A 16,112-nucleotide genomic window follows, 5' to 3' on the forward strand; every position below is an offset into this window, starting at 1 on the left:
TATTGTTCCATTTTGTTCTTGTTTTTTGAAACAATAAATCACTCTCTATCCCACTCCCAACCTTCATTCCCTGGATACCCATAGAGCTAGCCAGTGACCCATGTAGCAGGACTGAGGGCTTAGCTTCCTTCCAGTGGGAACCCTTTCCCCATGCTCTGCCGTTAAGCTTTAGGGCAGTGGGTCTCATCGTGGCTGCATCCTGGTATCACCTGGTGAGCTTTGAAAGCAGGTAATGTCTGGACCTTGCCCCTGGAATCTCGGTCTGGGTTATAGCCAAGGACATCAAGAGTTTTCAAGCACTTCAGGTGATTCTTACATGCAACCACGGGTGAGAACCGTAGCTTTGGGGGCAAGCCAGGACATACACTCATTTTTAATTTCATGAGTTGTTTGATCCTCCTACTTGTGAAAGCCAAAGTCAGATGTTTATTAAGCAGCTCTACCTGAGAGAAACTACTTTCCTGAAGCCCATGGTCTAGACAAGGTGGGAGGAAAACATAAATAAATGGCATCTGATTTGCTAGGGAGAGTACTCTCAGCAAGATTACGAGAGTCGAGGCTCTGGAGGCCTGAATGCTATTGGTTGTTTTCCTAGTGTTTGCTCACCCAGGAGAGAGATGGGATACAGTGTGTTTTTTGTTGTTGTTGTTTTTTACTTTCATAATTTTAATTAAAATCTATTCAGCAAATTGTCTTAGAAATATCCCCGTTGAACAACAAAACACAACAAAATCTTAAATAAAAATTCTTCATAAATCTACATAAGTGCAGCCACTTGGCTGCATAAATATATTTTAATCGAAGCTTTCGTGACTCTTTTGGAAATTATTATCCTTTACCTTTATATTCAGAATATCAACTTTAGATTAAAAATACATACTTTTAAAATATATACCAAATATTCTTGTTAACAACTTAAATCTCCAAATAAAGAAAACCTGTCTAGCATTTTATAACTATTTTGAATGTGAGATAGGCAAGAACGCTTTAAAATAATGCTTAACTAATCACAGAGTGACTATTCTGTAATAGATTGCCACTAATTAGACAAAAGTAAATAAAACTGATTGCCACTAATTAGACAAAAGTAAATAAAACTGATAAGATAAAAGAATAAAGAGAAATAAGCAGTGATTACTGACTCATCATTAGAGAAAGTAATATAAAACACAGCTCAATTTAAAAAAAAAAAAAGAGGGAAAGCCCACAGCTGTACAAGTAAACAACAGGCCTGGCCAAATCAATGCTAGAAGCTAGACACAATTCAGGGATAACAGTGACACCTAAACATCATCGAAGGATGGAACAATGAGTTGCAAAGAATAATATTCAATGGGCACGGGCTGAAAAATAACCGAGCTATTCTCAAAATAGTTCTTTTTTAAAGACTGAGGACTCTTAGATGAGGATATTCTTTTCAAAGTATTGGTAACCTTAATTGGTTCATTTAATATGCAAATGGTGCCAGCAGGTACAATCAATTGTATCTGAAGCTTTAATGTTTAGAGCAACCTACATTCTAAGGACACAGAGAAACCCAGGAAAATGTCATGCAAACATGGAGACAGAAGATGGCAATCTACATCTCAAAGAGTGGGCCTCAAAGGAAAGCATTCCAGCAAGTACCTTGATATAAAAATTCAAGAATTAGAACAAATAAATATCTGTGTAACTCCATCTATTCATTGTCTTATGAGAGCCCTATGACACTGATGCAGCCCATTAGGATACACATACATTGCCCCTTGGCTGAATGGATGTACAATTGGATCACATCACATTCCAATAGCATTGAAAGGCTGACCTGGATCCTGGGACTTGGGCGCTCACCTGCCTTCCTAAAAAAAAGTAAAAAAAAAAAGGCCCTGTCCAGAGGAGCATCCTTAATTGCAGCTGAACACTCTGCACTTCGCTTTATCAAGTTTTGCCAAAAATATTTTATTTCTTGCTCTCCTGAAAATTCTTGGTTTTGATTAGAAGTCATACCAATAAAGAGTAGGTTTCTATAGATCTCTAACATCATATCTCCATATAAAGTCTGCTGAAAAGGGTCCAGGCATTTCCATTCCTCTTCAGAAAAATCAATGAACATATCCCTTATTGTCAATGGTTCCTGGAGAATGTATTTTCTTTTGTAAATATTCTCTTCCATTTCTGGATGGCACCCAGAACCGGCTCAGCAAAACCAGTGAGTGACTTGGAGATCCTCAGCAACAGAGGACATGGATTCCTTGCTTTTCACAACAATTGAATTCTCCTGTTGGCTCCAAAGACTCCTCTCATGTTCTCTTCTTCCTGGAATGTGTGAAACACAGGGTTTGATTCTCAGCACCGCATATGTAAATGAATATTCATTGACAACACAGTAAAAATATTTAATTATTTTCCCGTCTTACATTCTTTCTTAGCATCTTTATTAGGAACCTCTCGTGCCACCTCTGCCACCTCTGCTGCCCGCCGCTGTGGGATACAGTGTTAACCTGAAATTTCATAAAGTCAGGTTGTTTTGTTAGTGACTGTTGATTGGGTGATTACACATTTCCTCTAACAACTCACATTAACTGTTTTGTAGGTTATTGATATTGATTTTTGTTTTGTGTTTTGTACTGAGCGTTGAACCCGGGGCATTTTACCCCAGTGCTCCCCATGCCACACACAAACACACACTTTTCCTTTTTTAAAATAATGAGATAGAATGATAAGTTCTCTAAGTTGCTGACGTCTTGTTAAATTACTGAGGCAGGCCTTGAACCTCTTGCCTCCGCCTCCTAAGCCCCTGGGATTATGGGTGTGCCACCATACCCAGCAGGTTATTGGTGTTTAAAATGTGCCCCCAAAATATAATTAATTGGCCAGTAGTGGTTGCTGGGACGAAGGAAATCACCAAACCCCTGAGCAGCTGGGACTAGGTCATGTGAGGGATCTAGAATCCCACCTGTGTAGGCTGCCCTTTCTACCTGGTGGCCTTTGGCTTGAGCCCCTTTCCTGGTGTCTGTCCCTCACAGTGTTCATTTCACCTGCTAGAGTAGGCACATCCCATCTTATCGAAGTTAAACTGCAAGTCTAGTTTACTTCCTGATAATAAAGAGCAGACTCTTAACAGATACACCAAATCAACTGACTAATCCCAGCCCCTATTTCTCTAGGTGAAGAGTTGGCCTTAAGATACTTTGGAAAATTTTGAGGCAGTCACCAGTAAGAGATGGTGTTTTATTTATTTGTTTATTTTAGAGCTGGGGATCAAACCCAGGGCCTTGTACATGCTATGTAAGTGCTCTATTACTGAGATACATCCCTAGTGCTAGTAGTTTTTAAATCAATTTACCTGCCTTCTAGATCCCTGCTTAAGATGTGGTGAGTGTTAGGTGCAGGACAGGCTGAGTAAGCTGCCTGCAGGGCTTGCCAAACAAAGTTAGCTGCAGGATGACCTGGCCACTCAAACCCTCTGTCTGGTTCTTTATCACCTGTTTGCTTCAAGCCCAAACGCCCAAGCCCCCGCTAAAGGCTGAGCGCTTTGCCTCCCTGCTCAAGGCTGAACACTCAGCCTGCCGCTCAAGGCCGAACACTTAACCCCCTTGTTGCCAACAAGGCAGCTTGCAGACCCAGAGACCCCATTAGATTTGGGCTATAAAAACTCCCTCCTGCTGGGCCTCTCTCTCTTGCTCTCTCTGTCTCTCTTGCTCTCTCTCTTGCTCTCTCTCTTTCTTTTCTCCTCTGTTGCACTGCTGCAATAAAGCTCTCTTGGTCGCTCTGAGTGTTGTGGTCACTTTTCTTTCAGTGGGACAATCTGGAATTCCACCCAGGAGTGAGAGAAAAGGCAAGCTGGCATAACCTTCCCTTTGTGCTTTCCTGCAGAAACTTCCAGTCTAAGGACTGTCCCTGTGAAGGAGCCTTGCCTGTAGTGGGGAGGAGGCCCAACACAACGGGAGGAAGAACAGCTGGGTCTGCATTTTTGAAACTCCAGCAGGAGAATTTTCTGCAGTTGGTGGCTCAGGCTCAGGTGGAAGCCCATTGCTTGTTGAGGCTGGGAAGTGGGCTGTGAGGAGCAGCAGACTGAGCTCGTGGGGTCAGCTCTATTCCACTAACAATTCATCCAAGGGAGCAGATGGATCTGGGAGGGTCTGTGGATCAAGATGGTGCTGCTTTGCCAATGAAGTTCCACTTTTCTTTGTGGAACCAAATTTCTACACCTTCCTGGGCAGGTTCCATTCCAGCCTTGGGATGTAGGTGAACTTGCCATGAGGAGTGAAGCAACCTTCCAAGGGGCCAAGTTGGTGGAAGATAAGTTGGTGCTGCTCCATCTTTGAGAAGCTTTGCCCTTGTATAGTTGCTGACATAACATGCATTTGTGAAACAGTTGGGGTTCTACCCAAACAACACTGTAACCAGAGTAGAACTGTTTATAATAATTGAAAAAAAAATGAAACGACATTTTATCAGATCACACAGATAAGTAAGACAAGGACTGGAAAATCTCTGTACATAGTTTGCATGGACTTTCTCAATGATTTTTCAACACACTATATCCTTTGTGTTGATAAAATTTCACAAACAGTTTGAATGGAATGTTCTTGCTGTCCTCTATGGAAGAAGCCAGTGTGGGATACTGTGGTGCTCATTATTGGTCCCCTGCAGCAGGTAGAGGGGAGGGTATTAGAGTACCCAGTCAGGATAGGCACAATCAGGATTGGGTCCAGCCCAGGAAGGTTTTCCTACAGGGCCTCTCTTTGGGGATCCATGGTGGTTATCCCCCTGCCCCTCAACACTTGTCTTTTGTTTGTTTGTTGGTATCAGAGATTGAACCCAGAGACACTAAGCCACATCCGATGTCCTTTTTTTACTTTTTGTTTTGAGACCAGGTCTCACTTAAGTTGCTTAGGGCCTCACTAAATTGCTGAGGCTGGCTTTGAATTTAACAATCCTCCTCCTGCCTCAGCCTCCTGAGCTGCTGGGATTACAGGTATGTGTCACCACACCTGTCTTCTTTCATGAAGGCATTTCCTAACTGTGCTTCCAGGTAAGACATTGGTCTTTGCATCCTGGGAACAACAGTGGAAGCAGCTTATGGTTTCTCAGGTTTACTTGAACATCTTAGCACAGCCTGAGGGAGTGTCAGGGTTTCCTACATGCTTCTAAGAACAGTTCCTGATCTGAGTAAGCTCTCAGGAATGATGGTGAATAGTGAAGAGCTTTTCTTATAGTGACTGTTAAAAGATTCCCTAGTGTGAAATCTGTATATTTCAAACCCAGAGCAGCCATTCCATTCTACTACCAGCCCGTGTAATTCAAATGGTGGCCAAGGGTTCTGTAACTACAGCTCTACATTTTGTAACTGGAGAATCATTTAATCTATCAACCTTCCTTTCCTCCATCTCTAAAATGCCTACCTTATAATGGTCATAAGAATTAAAATGAGAGAATAAATATGAAACCCCCCATCCAAGGCCTTTCACACAGTGCTGAACATTCTGGCCATTATTGGTCATGTTGTTAATATTGTCATTATAATCAAATGCTGACAACAGAAGCAAACACCTGTCCCCTTGCATCCTGCAAACACTGTCCAGGATTGAACTCTGCTTGGCTTCACAAACAGGAGAGACATTTCCTGATAAACTTATTGGTGAACAGCACACTGTGAGCTTTTACCTCCCACATCTAGGATTTGATTTCATGGCAGGAGGAGCAAGCTTTGAAGGAAATGCTGCCCATGATCTAGGTAGAATCAGAATGTAAGAGACAAATGACTATGGAGGTCATCTGATCTAGTGTTTCTCTAAACCAGTATTTTCAAGTTTATTTATTTTTTTTACCAGCCACACACTGGATTTTTAAAATGAGTGCTTAATGGTTATACATAGTAGTGGCTTCATCCTGACAAACTCATACTTGCATAGAAATAGGTTTCAGTTCGTGACTCCCCACTTCAAGTTTATCTTTGGCAGCACACTCCATTCTTGAAATGAAATCCCACATGGACCCTCAATATGTAAACTTCAGATGAAGGCAGAGCTGCTGTGGTTTAAGTGGGAGAAGAACCTGGGAAACAAGCCAGTGAGCACTCCTTCCCACATTCTCCCATACATGAGGGTCCTGGAAGAGCCTCAAAGTTTTGGGATGCAAGGCTATTTTTTGTTTGTTTTTAATGAATATTTATCAACATTTATTCCATGCAGTTGCTGGTGTTCAGGAATTCTGGATGTTTTAGCTAGGTAGACCTGGACTGAGGTCTTTCATGAGACATATAGTCAATATGTCTAGGACTGCAATTGTCCAAAGGCTTGAAAAGGGTAGAGGACTTGATTCCAAAATGGTACATTCAATGACAGGGAAGCCAATACTGGCACTGGCAGGAGGGCTCAGTTCCTCACAACATGAACCTTTTCCTAAAACTACTGGAGTGTTCACAACACAGTGGTCCAATACAGCACAAAGTGAAAACCACAGTGACTCATTATCTAACCTCAGAAGTCAAACAGCATGATTTCTACAATATCTTACAATTGGTCAGCCCTATTTACCTGGGACACCTTGATTGCTAGCTACTATGATTTCCAACCTGAGTTGCAGCATATTTTTTAGAAGGCATTTCAGAAGGACCTATATGCATGATATGTATTTCAAAAGAAGATAGATTTGAGAGTATCATGCTAAGCAGAATAAGCCAAACTCAGTCAAGGGTTGTATGTTTTCTTTCATATGTAGAAACTAGAAAGAACAAAACAAAGGTAGGATAGGATCTCATGAAAGTAAAAGGGAGATTCAATAGAGTAGAGGAGGGAGACCAGGGGAAGGGAGAGGAGAGGGAAAAGGGACGTACTGGGGAAGGAAATTGACCAAATTATATTGTTATATTGTGTGCATGTATGAATATGAAACAACAAATACCACTATTATGTAATGCACCAATAAAAAAATATAAAATTTTTAGGTGGTGCATGCCTGTAATCCCCAGCAACTTGGGAGACCTAAGCAGAAAGATTTCATGTTCAAGGTCAGCAATTTAGCAAGACCCTGTCTCAAAGTTTAAAAAAGGGGGTGGGGATGTAGCTCAGGGGTGGGTTCAGTGCCCAGTACCAAATTTTATGAATATATAAAAGTTCTGAGGATCAGAAGGGGAAATAACCAACCAAAGCTTATATAGTAACTAGCAATTTAGTGGTAGAAATGGGCCTAGAATCCAGAACTCTGGATTCTTCTTATTACATCATGATATTTATTATAATGACATTCTATTAGAATGAAAAGCAAAGTAACATGCATAAAACTTTACTACTAGGTGATAAAGGTAAACATGGACAGCGATAGATCATGCAGATAGCATGAACTCAATCTTATGTGATGAGAATGTACTCAACCTTTACAATCTACCTCCCTAAAACCAAAACTCTGGTCTAATCATGAGGAAAACATCTACAAATAGCAATGGAAGGATATTCTAAAAAATATGGATCCGAATTCCTCAAAACCATTAAGGTCATCAAAAACCAGCAAAGTGTAAGAGCTGTCACAACCAAGAATGGCCTAAGGAGACAGGATGACTAAATTTAATGTGAATGGGGACCTGGAATAGAAAAGGACATCAGGTATAAACAGCAATCTGTGGGAGGCGGAGGCAAGAGAACTGCAAATTGGAGACCAGCCTAGGCAACTTAGTGAGATCCTGTTTCAAAATAAAAAGGGCTAGGGGTGTAGCTCAGTGGTAGAGCATATCTGGGTTCAATCCCCAGTAAGGGAGCAGGAAATAGCAACAAAACTAAGGCAATCTGAATAAATCACACACTAGAGTTAATAATAGTTCATTAATACTGGTGTACTAATGATGCCAAAAGTACTGGACTAATGTCAGATGTTCACAACAGGAAAATAGGTGTGGGGTATATGGGAACTCTATAGTGCCTTCAAAATTTTTATGTAAATTCTAAAACAAAATGACTGATAACTTTAGAGCTCTCTGACTGCTGTCTGTCGTGAAACAAGCTGCCTTCTTCCACCAGTCTCTACCCACATGATGTTCGGCAGAGCACTCCAGGTCAAGAGCAATGGAGTCAGTCAGCCATGAACTGAACTTCTGAAACTGTGCTATGTGAATATTCTTATTCAGGAAAAGTCATGATACAAAAAATGAGAACATAAAGAACAGATCTTTAGTAAAGCACACCAAGCACATTATGCATTGCAGCCAAGTTGATCTAAGGACATGGAGTGATGGTCCAAAGGGATCCCAATCTGTGAATGCAAATGCACCCAAAGAATGGATGAGTCTGTGTCTCCTCCAAGGACACTGAGGAGGGGCTTCCTGCTCTCCATGGCTCTCCTTGCTTTTGGTAGAATAGATTTGGTCAGCAAGAACACTTGGCAGCAACAAAGGTCACTAGAGACCTAAGATAACAGCTTTTAAAATACATTTGGATAGAGAAAGAACTAGAGTAGATCAATGCCCCTTTGTTGTTTTTTCTGTCTAAAAAAATCTCTTGAATATAAACACTTCCCTCTACCTCTACACCACCCACACTGAATTTTATAGTATCCCCAAAATTCATGTCCACCTAGAATCTGTAAGTATAAGCTTAGCTGGTAGATACGATCAAGTTAAATGAAGTATAACAATGGATAACAATGGATCCAACACAACTAGTATGTTTATAATAAGTGGAACATTTGGACACAGAGACGCCCAGGGGAACACCATGTAACAGGCAGAGATCGGAGCGATGTGTCTATAAGGATTGTTGGCTACCACCAGAGGCTAGGAGAGAGGCCTGGAACAGATTTCCCTCAGAGCCTCAGGAGGAACTAACCCCACTGCAACCTGCTTTTAGACTTCTGATCTCCAGAGCTGCCAGAGAATAAACCCCCCTTATTTCAAAACAAAACATAAGACACTCAAAGATTACTCATCTGCTTTAAGGATGCTCACACCTTTCTTAGATTAAGCAGACAAAATTACCAGCAAAGGAAAAGAATTGAATGGCATCATTAATGATCTTATTCTTGGAGAGCACATATTTCTAAGCATATGTAGGACATTCATGAAAATCAATGGCATGATTGGCCAAAGTGTTGGCCTCAATGAATTTCAACAAATTGATCTATGGATTATATCCTTTGGCCACTCACCATTACACAAAATTATGAAGCAATAACAAAAGTTAACTAGAAACTGCCCCCTTGACATTTGGATATTTTGAAACAGATAACCAACTCAAGGTTTAAAGAAGAAGTAACAGCAAACACTACAGGTGACACTCATTAATTAGCTAATGTCCCAAACACTGAGAGTTTTAAATTCTCTTCAACTCCTATAAGATTGGTACTTGATGGATGAAGCACTGGGGTTCCACACAGGATAAACCACATGCCTGAGGTCACAGAAGTAGAAAGTAGTGAAATTGGTATTTCCACATAGATATTGGGCTCTGAGGTTCATAATCCAATTTTGTTAGGCTTTCTCCTAATATAAAGTGAAAAAAAATAAAAAACCACATGCAGAGTGATAAAGGTAAGACCTATCCAAACGTTTGTGATGTAGCCAAAGCAGTAGTTAGAGGGAAACTTACAGTCTTATAACCATTAAAAAAACCTGAATGACTACTTAACCCTTTCCACACAGAAAATAGCACACCAAGATGGCCACATAGGAGAATTGTATATGACATTTCAGGTACAAACTGCCATCTCACACAAACTGTTCCAGAAAACAGGTTAGAAGGGAATATTTTCAAACTCATTTTAGGCAACGATACAACTTTGATACTAAAATCAGTCTAGGACAGTTCAAGAAAGGAAAATTGTAGACCAATCTCACCAAAAAATACAGATGCCAATATCCCAAATAAAATAGGGTTTGCCATACTCAATACTTTATAAAAAATGGTCAACGTGATGTTATCTCAGGAATCATTGTTGATTTACTATTAGAAAATAATGCAATACACTATATGAAAAAATTATATACATATTACAATGGAAAGATATTTGATAAAACTCAGTTTTTTCATGATAACATCTTCTGGCAATAAGGAAAAAAAGAAAATTTCGTTTTTCTTTTTTGTTTTTGCATTTCATTATTTATTCAGATGTTTAAGCCTTTGCACTATGTTTTTTACAAGCCAATGAACACTGACAATTTATTTCTTCCACAGAACTATAGCCATACATTTTCAGACAGTACAAAAATATGGTTGAACTCACATCCATACTCATCACCATTTTATCAATTACATAATAATACAAAATTATCATGTATCCAAATGTTAAGTTACACAGCTCAAAAGGCATTTAAAATATTAGATGTCTACTCAATTCATTAACAGAAACAACTTTTTTTCTTTTCTTTTCTTTCTTTCTTTTTTTTTTTTGCAAGAGGTTGGGAAGAAAAGGAAGAGAACACTTCAAACAAAAAGTAAGTTGGTAAACAATTTCTGATAATTATGAAAAAATTTATAAGAATTTCAGAAATTTTATGATTGAGAATTGTTTTAGCTACAATAACAAAGAATATCTACCTTTAAAAAATATTTACTAAATTAAAGATCATATCCTACAGGTTCTGCACAAGACAAAGGCAACATTTTATTAAAAATATTTAATAGCCTCCTTCCATTGTTTTCAGGCCCTCCCTGTTAAGTTGCACCTCGAGTGCAAACATTAAATTAACTGTAAGGCTTTTTTTTTTTTTTGCGGGGGGGGGGGGGGCGGTCTGGAGATTAATTAAAGATGTGTGCTTCTGTAACAACTTAGATTTTCAAAATGGAGGTTTCCCATAGCAGCAAAAAAATAAGACTTATAGAAAGACATTAAATAATCAACATAAGACTTGGTAAAAATTAACAACCAAAAACAAAAAACAAAACAAATAAAGCCCCAAACCAACGGTTACAAGCAAGCCCAACGTATACTGGGATGTACTGGGAATTGTAAGCAGGCAAATGACCATCTAGGCCTCGCAATGTTAGATATGACTGAAGAAATAAGTCACATAAGGTCGTGGAATTTTGGATTTGTATGAAACTACAAATATATAAGTATTATGCTGAGTATTTGGGCACCTAATCTTTCTAAATTTTTATATAAGATTCTGCATGGAAGTAGATATAAAGACAGTAACTTAACAGTGCATGATTTTAGGAAAGGTCAATTGGTACAAATGATAATCACCTTTTAAATGCTGAACGGAAATAATGAAGACTGCTAAACAGCTTAAACACAACCCAAACACAAAAGTTGAAATTTTGCAAGCTTGTGGCCTGGTAAGACTGCTTTTCAATACTCCCAAGAAAGCGTCATCAGACTTATTTACCAACATGTTGGCTAATATGTACGACATATTAGATCCTGTCTAATGTTTCACTTCCAAGGCAATAGCATGAGGTGCTATTTTTGAGTTTTGTTGGCTGCACAGTTGTTTCTATGAGCACTGGCATCTTTGAAGTGCAACTGCATTTTAGGATGATACTTATCTAAACACAAAAGTTGCTTGCTATTAAAAGCTCCATGCTGCTTTCATCTTATGAATTGTACTGCATCTTCGTATTTCATTCCACCTTCGATGACTACTAGGGCAACAAGTACTGAAGCTCTCCCAAGGCCTGCAACACAAGGGACAGCAATACAAGGACTAGGTGCTTTATGAACTTAATTTTTACAAGACTCACAGTCACGAACAATCTGGTTAGATAGTGGTGTACAGTCATCAAAGGCCTATCAAGAACATGGATGCTATACAACCAGAAGAACGGGAAGTTGTACTTCATATAGGTATAATATGTCAAAATACATTCTACTGTCATGTATAACTAAAAAGAACAAATTAAAAAAAAAAACAAAGCACGAAAGCCTTTTCTCTCTACAATAATGCAACAGGTTGCTTTACATGCCCTCACTATTATAATAACACCATACTTCTTAAGTTCCTCTATAATGTGGCTTAAGGAATCTCATGTTCTTATATGTAACTTCCACAGGAGCAAAGGTGGTTCATTCGAGCCATATTAATTTAGTTTTAAAACAAAGCACTCAATAGGGTTATGAAAGAATTTTAAAAATTGAACACAGAAATGATGCAAAGTAACAGAAGTCTACTTCAATATACTCCACTTGATATTCTCAGAGCTTTGAGTATGAAGTTGGGAGGAATGGGAAATGAGATGAGCTGCCGATACGAATCAGCAACTCTTCAATCCAGGAACACTGAAGCAATATTAAGGAAGTGATTGGAGGCCTACCCCGTCCAGGTGAGATCTCCTATAAAATGTTCTGTGGATTTCAATCCAACACTTCTCTGTCCAGACTGACCACTCTAGTGGGCTTCCTGGTGGCGTTGTAATGAATTTCTACAGTTCACTTGTCTGCATGGAGGCCGTGCTGTTTCTGGCAGTGAGCTCCAGTGCCCTTCAGAAACTCCATAAATGTGTGCCCAAGAGCACCCCAGAACTGAAGCATCTGTCTACTCATTGAAGACTGTGGCCTAATCACACACTTGGTTCCCAGGCAGTGGCCATGCTGGCAGTGGCATCAGACCACCAGGCAGTAAAAGAACAAAATTTCTTTAACCTGATAAAAGCCATCTACATGGGTATTGACATAAAACTATCATGGCATCTTCTCAAATTGTACAAACTACACCCACGTGCTCCCACACGGATGAATTGAAAAAACAGAATCTGAAGGGGAAAAATCCAGTCACAGAAAGATTATGCAGTAAAATTCCATTTACATAAAGTTTTAAAATAGGGAAACTGAATAGCATATTTTTAAGGATACAATCATAGTTCATAAAATTATTCAGGAGAACAAGAGTAGGATTTATTCAACATCTAAGGGTGTGAGTCTTGCTGTCAGGGAGATACTTAAAACAACTTTAAAGTTACTGTTTATTTCTTAACCTGGGTTTTGAGAACATGTGTGTTTATTTTATTGTAAATATTTTAATTAATATTCAGAAATCTTATATATTCTTTTGAATATATATTATATAATGAAATTTTTTTTCATAAATTATCTAATTTTCTTACACCAATCCTGTGATATTTATGTCTCATGATCCTTTCTCTCTTTCTTTTTGGGCAATGCTAGGGATTGAACCCAGGGCCTTGCACAGTCTAGGCAAGTACTCTACCACTGAGCCACGTCCCAAGCCCTTATAATTCCTATTTTACAGATGAACTTAAAGAAAAATTCATTGATACCCCAAATATCTCACAGCTAGTCAATTGTTCCTCCTAATGCTGTGACCTCTTTACCAAGTTGCATTAAAGTTAATTATAACTATTTCTGCTGTCTTAACTCAGGACAAAGAGAAATTCAAGTGGTCAATTACATTTTATTGGACAAAAAGAAGGGTGGGAAAAGAAGACCTTTTAATATAACTGCTTTTTAAAGTTAATCTCTCTTGGTTTTCTAGGTATGACATCGATTCACTCATGATAAAAAAAAATTTCCAGACTTACAAGGTAGGAACAATTTCAGTGGTATGAGGAAATAAGAGAGGTGTGTAGAGATGAAACAACAGATTTTGAATTATTCAGCTCTCCAACCTTGTAGAGAGCTGGAAACCACGGAAGGGAAGACCAGCCTTTGGGTTCAGGATAGGAGTCAGATAAGTTTTAATGGAACTGGAGTGTAGGGTCAAAAGGGATCACACAATGGTTCATTGACCAGAGGAGACAGGCCTCCGTGGCTCAGCCCAGGGTGAGGCCCTGGGCCACAATGCAGGAAGAGGATGGGAATGGAGTGGGTGAGCCGAGCAGGGATAGCTGTAACTTAGTCCCACTTCACAGTCTACTTGAGCCTGCAATAGAGGCTTCCAGGCCTGCGCCCAGGCTCCAGGGAGAATTGAGTGGCCTGAATCAGCAGATTTGGACTGGAACTTTGGCCCTGGTGGGGCTCTCAGAGATCATGAGGTCCCTGCTTTTTTTTTTTTTTTTAATATTTTTTTAGTTGTTGATGGACCTTTATTTTATTTATATGGTGCTGAGAATCGAACCCTGTGCTTCAGGCATGATAGGCGAGTGCTCTACCGCTGAGCCACAACCCCAGCCCCGTGGTCCCCACTTTCATGGTGCAGGATGGGTTAAGTGACTCTGCTGAGATCAGCCAGCTGGTTTTGGCTACGCAGCCAGGACTAGAATTGAGTCTGTGGATATTTACCCAGTGTTTTTTTCCTATGGGTCATCTACACTGGTGTCTCTGTAGTCTGAATACATCATTTGTGAGTATGCGAGTTTTCTCTTGCCCTCCCTAGCCTCCTGCAACCAGAGCAAATTCTTTCTTAGCTGCTTTGTTTGTGGAATTGTGCATACATTTGTAAAAAGTGTTCCGATCCTTAGTAAAAGTTTAAGAAATATTAAAATCTTTCCATGGAGAAGAAAGTTGGATGTCTTAGGCTCTCTCTGTACATTTCCCATATTTTAATGCCATTCAGTAAGTATACTTGGAGACCTGTTACATGCCAACTTTGTGGCACATCCTCAGGGTCATATAAAAAGAGATTATTCCATTTCCCAAAGACAGGTGATCTACAAAGGATTCCTCTTGCAGTTACCTGGTAGTGCCAGAAGCAGTTTTATAAATGATCCCTTGGCTTGCCTATTTCACATGCTCCTGTCATCCTAATTAATTACATTTCTCATTTCTGGAAACCCTTGGAGAAGGTGGAATAGGAACAGGATGATAAAACTTGATACCTACAATGTTTTACCCTTCTGCCATATAGCAGAAGAGACTTCTTTCTATGTATGCATGCATAGCTGCAATTCAAATCCTTTTCAGATTATTTCATACAGGATAACATGAAACAATAACTGCTTCATGGGAGGTGGGTGGGAGGAGGGAAGAATGGGATTCTCAGATCTAGAGTTCCTGAGTTAGGCACATTACCTGTATAATCCCTGATAGCTCCTGGGGCTACCTGGAGGACAGGTAGTATTTCTACCAGTAAGAAAGCAGGTGAACTATTAGATAACATGCATTTAAGGAGGAAGTACATGGCCTCCACTGCAGGCTGCAGAATTCTTCCTCAGACACAGGCTCTGTCTACTTCTGTGATTTAAATACTGCTGGAATAGAATGGGTTACAGATTCAGAGGTCCCTGGCTGCTCCCTGGCCTGCCCACCTGCCTCAACAGAACACATCTAACAGTGTCTCATTGGTCTCAGTGAGCTTGATCCAAGAGCAAGGGTACTGGATGTTCTTTGGGGAACTCTGACCCAAGAAAAGAGACCCAAGGAAGACTCAGTCTTCAAGTTCAGGCTGTGTGAGTCCATAGAGGTGTGCAGCCACAATCCCCACTCCCTTGCTCAGCCTCCTGAGGTTATAATGTGGTGTTATGATGCCCCCTGCTGATCAATACTTATTTTTTTAGTGAAATTTGGTTGACCAGGAGTCTGCTTCTTAGAGGGAAGAGGACCTTCATAGTAACACCACTGTGGCCAGAGCTGCTAGTGAAAGCCTTAGAATATATCAGGCACTGGGCTAAGCCTTTGATTGCACTATCTTTAATCCTCATGGTGAGTTAGTGAGGGAGGTATCATTGCTCCCACCAAGCAGAAGAAAACCGGAGCACAGAGCAGTTAAACTTGTACAAAATACACCTGTGCAAGTCAATGGCAGGAATGGGGTTCAAACCCAGTTGTGCCAGACTTCAATGACCATGTTATGAGCCCCTGTGAAAATTCATATTTCTAATGGGATTCATCCTAATGGGATACACCTGTGCTGACAGACATCAGATAGCCCGGAAGTTCCTGGGTGTTGCTCACCCACATGTGAGCAACCCCCCACATTATTTTCCTCCTCCCACTTCTTGTCCCCTTGGCATCAAATTTACAACCATTCTGTTATTGGGAGAAAACCCAAATTAACCTCCTATTTCCATTTGCTTTTAAGCAACTTTTTAAAATTACTGATTTTGGAGGTCATTCAGCTGAGCAATACATTATTACTCTCCCACTAGCTTTGCTGTGTGAAAGGTTCATTTGACTATCTTTCTGGGGTCAGTTGCTTTTCTGATATTTCCCCCTGTTTTCTGGAAGACAGTTGCCTCCCCCTGTTCTTAAAGGGACATTTATCTTGTGCTATCTTCCCTTTTTCTTTGAGGAAAGATTTATTT

At 39.9% G+C, this 16,112-nt stretch overlaps 1 pseudogene; it reads right to left on the minus strand.

Annotated features, from left to right (window-relative positions):
* Nucleotides 1-11,376: 11,376 nt before the first annotated feature.
* On the minus strand, nt 11,377-11,992 carry LOC139701386 (protein tyrosine phosphatase type IVA 1-like; annotated as a pseudogene).
* Between the last annotated feature and the right edge of the window lie 4,120 nt (nt 11,993-16,112).

The sequence above is a fragment of the Marmota flaviventris genome, chromosome 1 (genome assembly GCF_047511675.1).
Source record: "Marmota flaviventris isolate mMarFla1 chromosome 1, mMarFla1.hap1, whole genome shotgun sequence".
Lineage (NCBI taxonomy): Eukaryota > Metazoa > Chordata > Mammalia > Rodentia > Sciuridae > Marmota > Marmota flaviventris.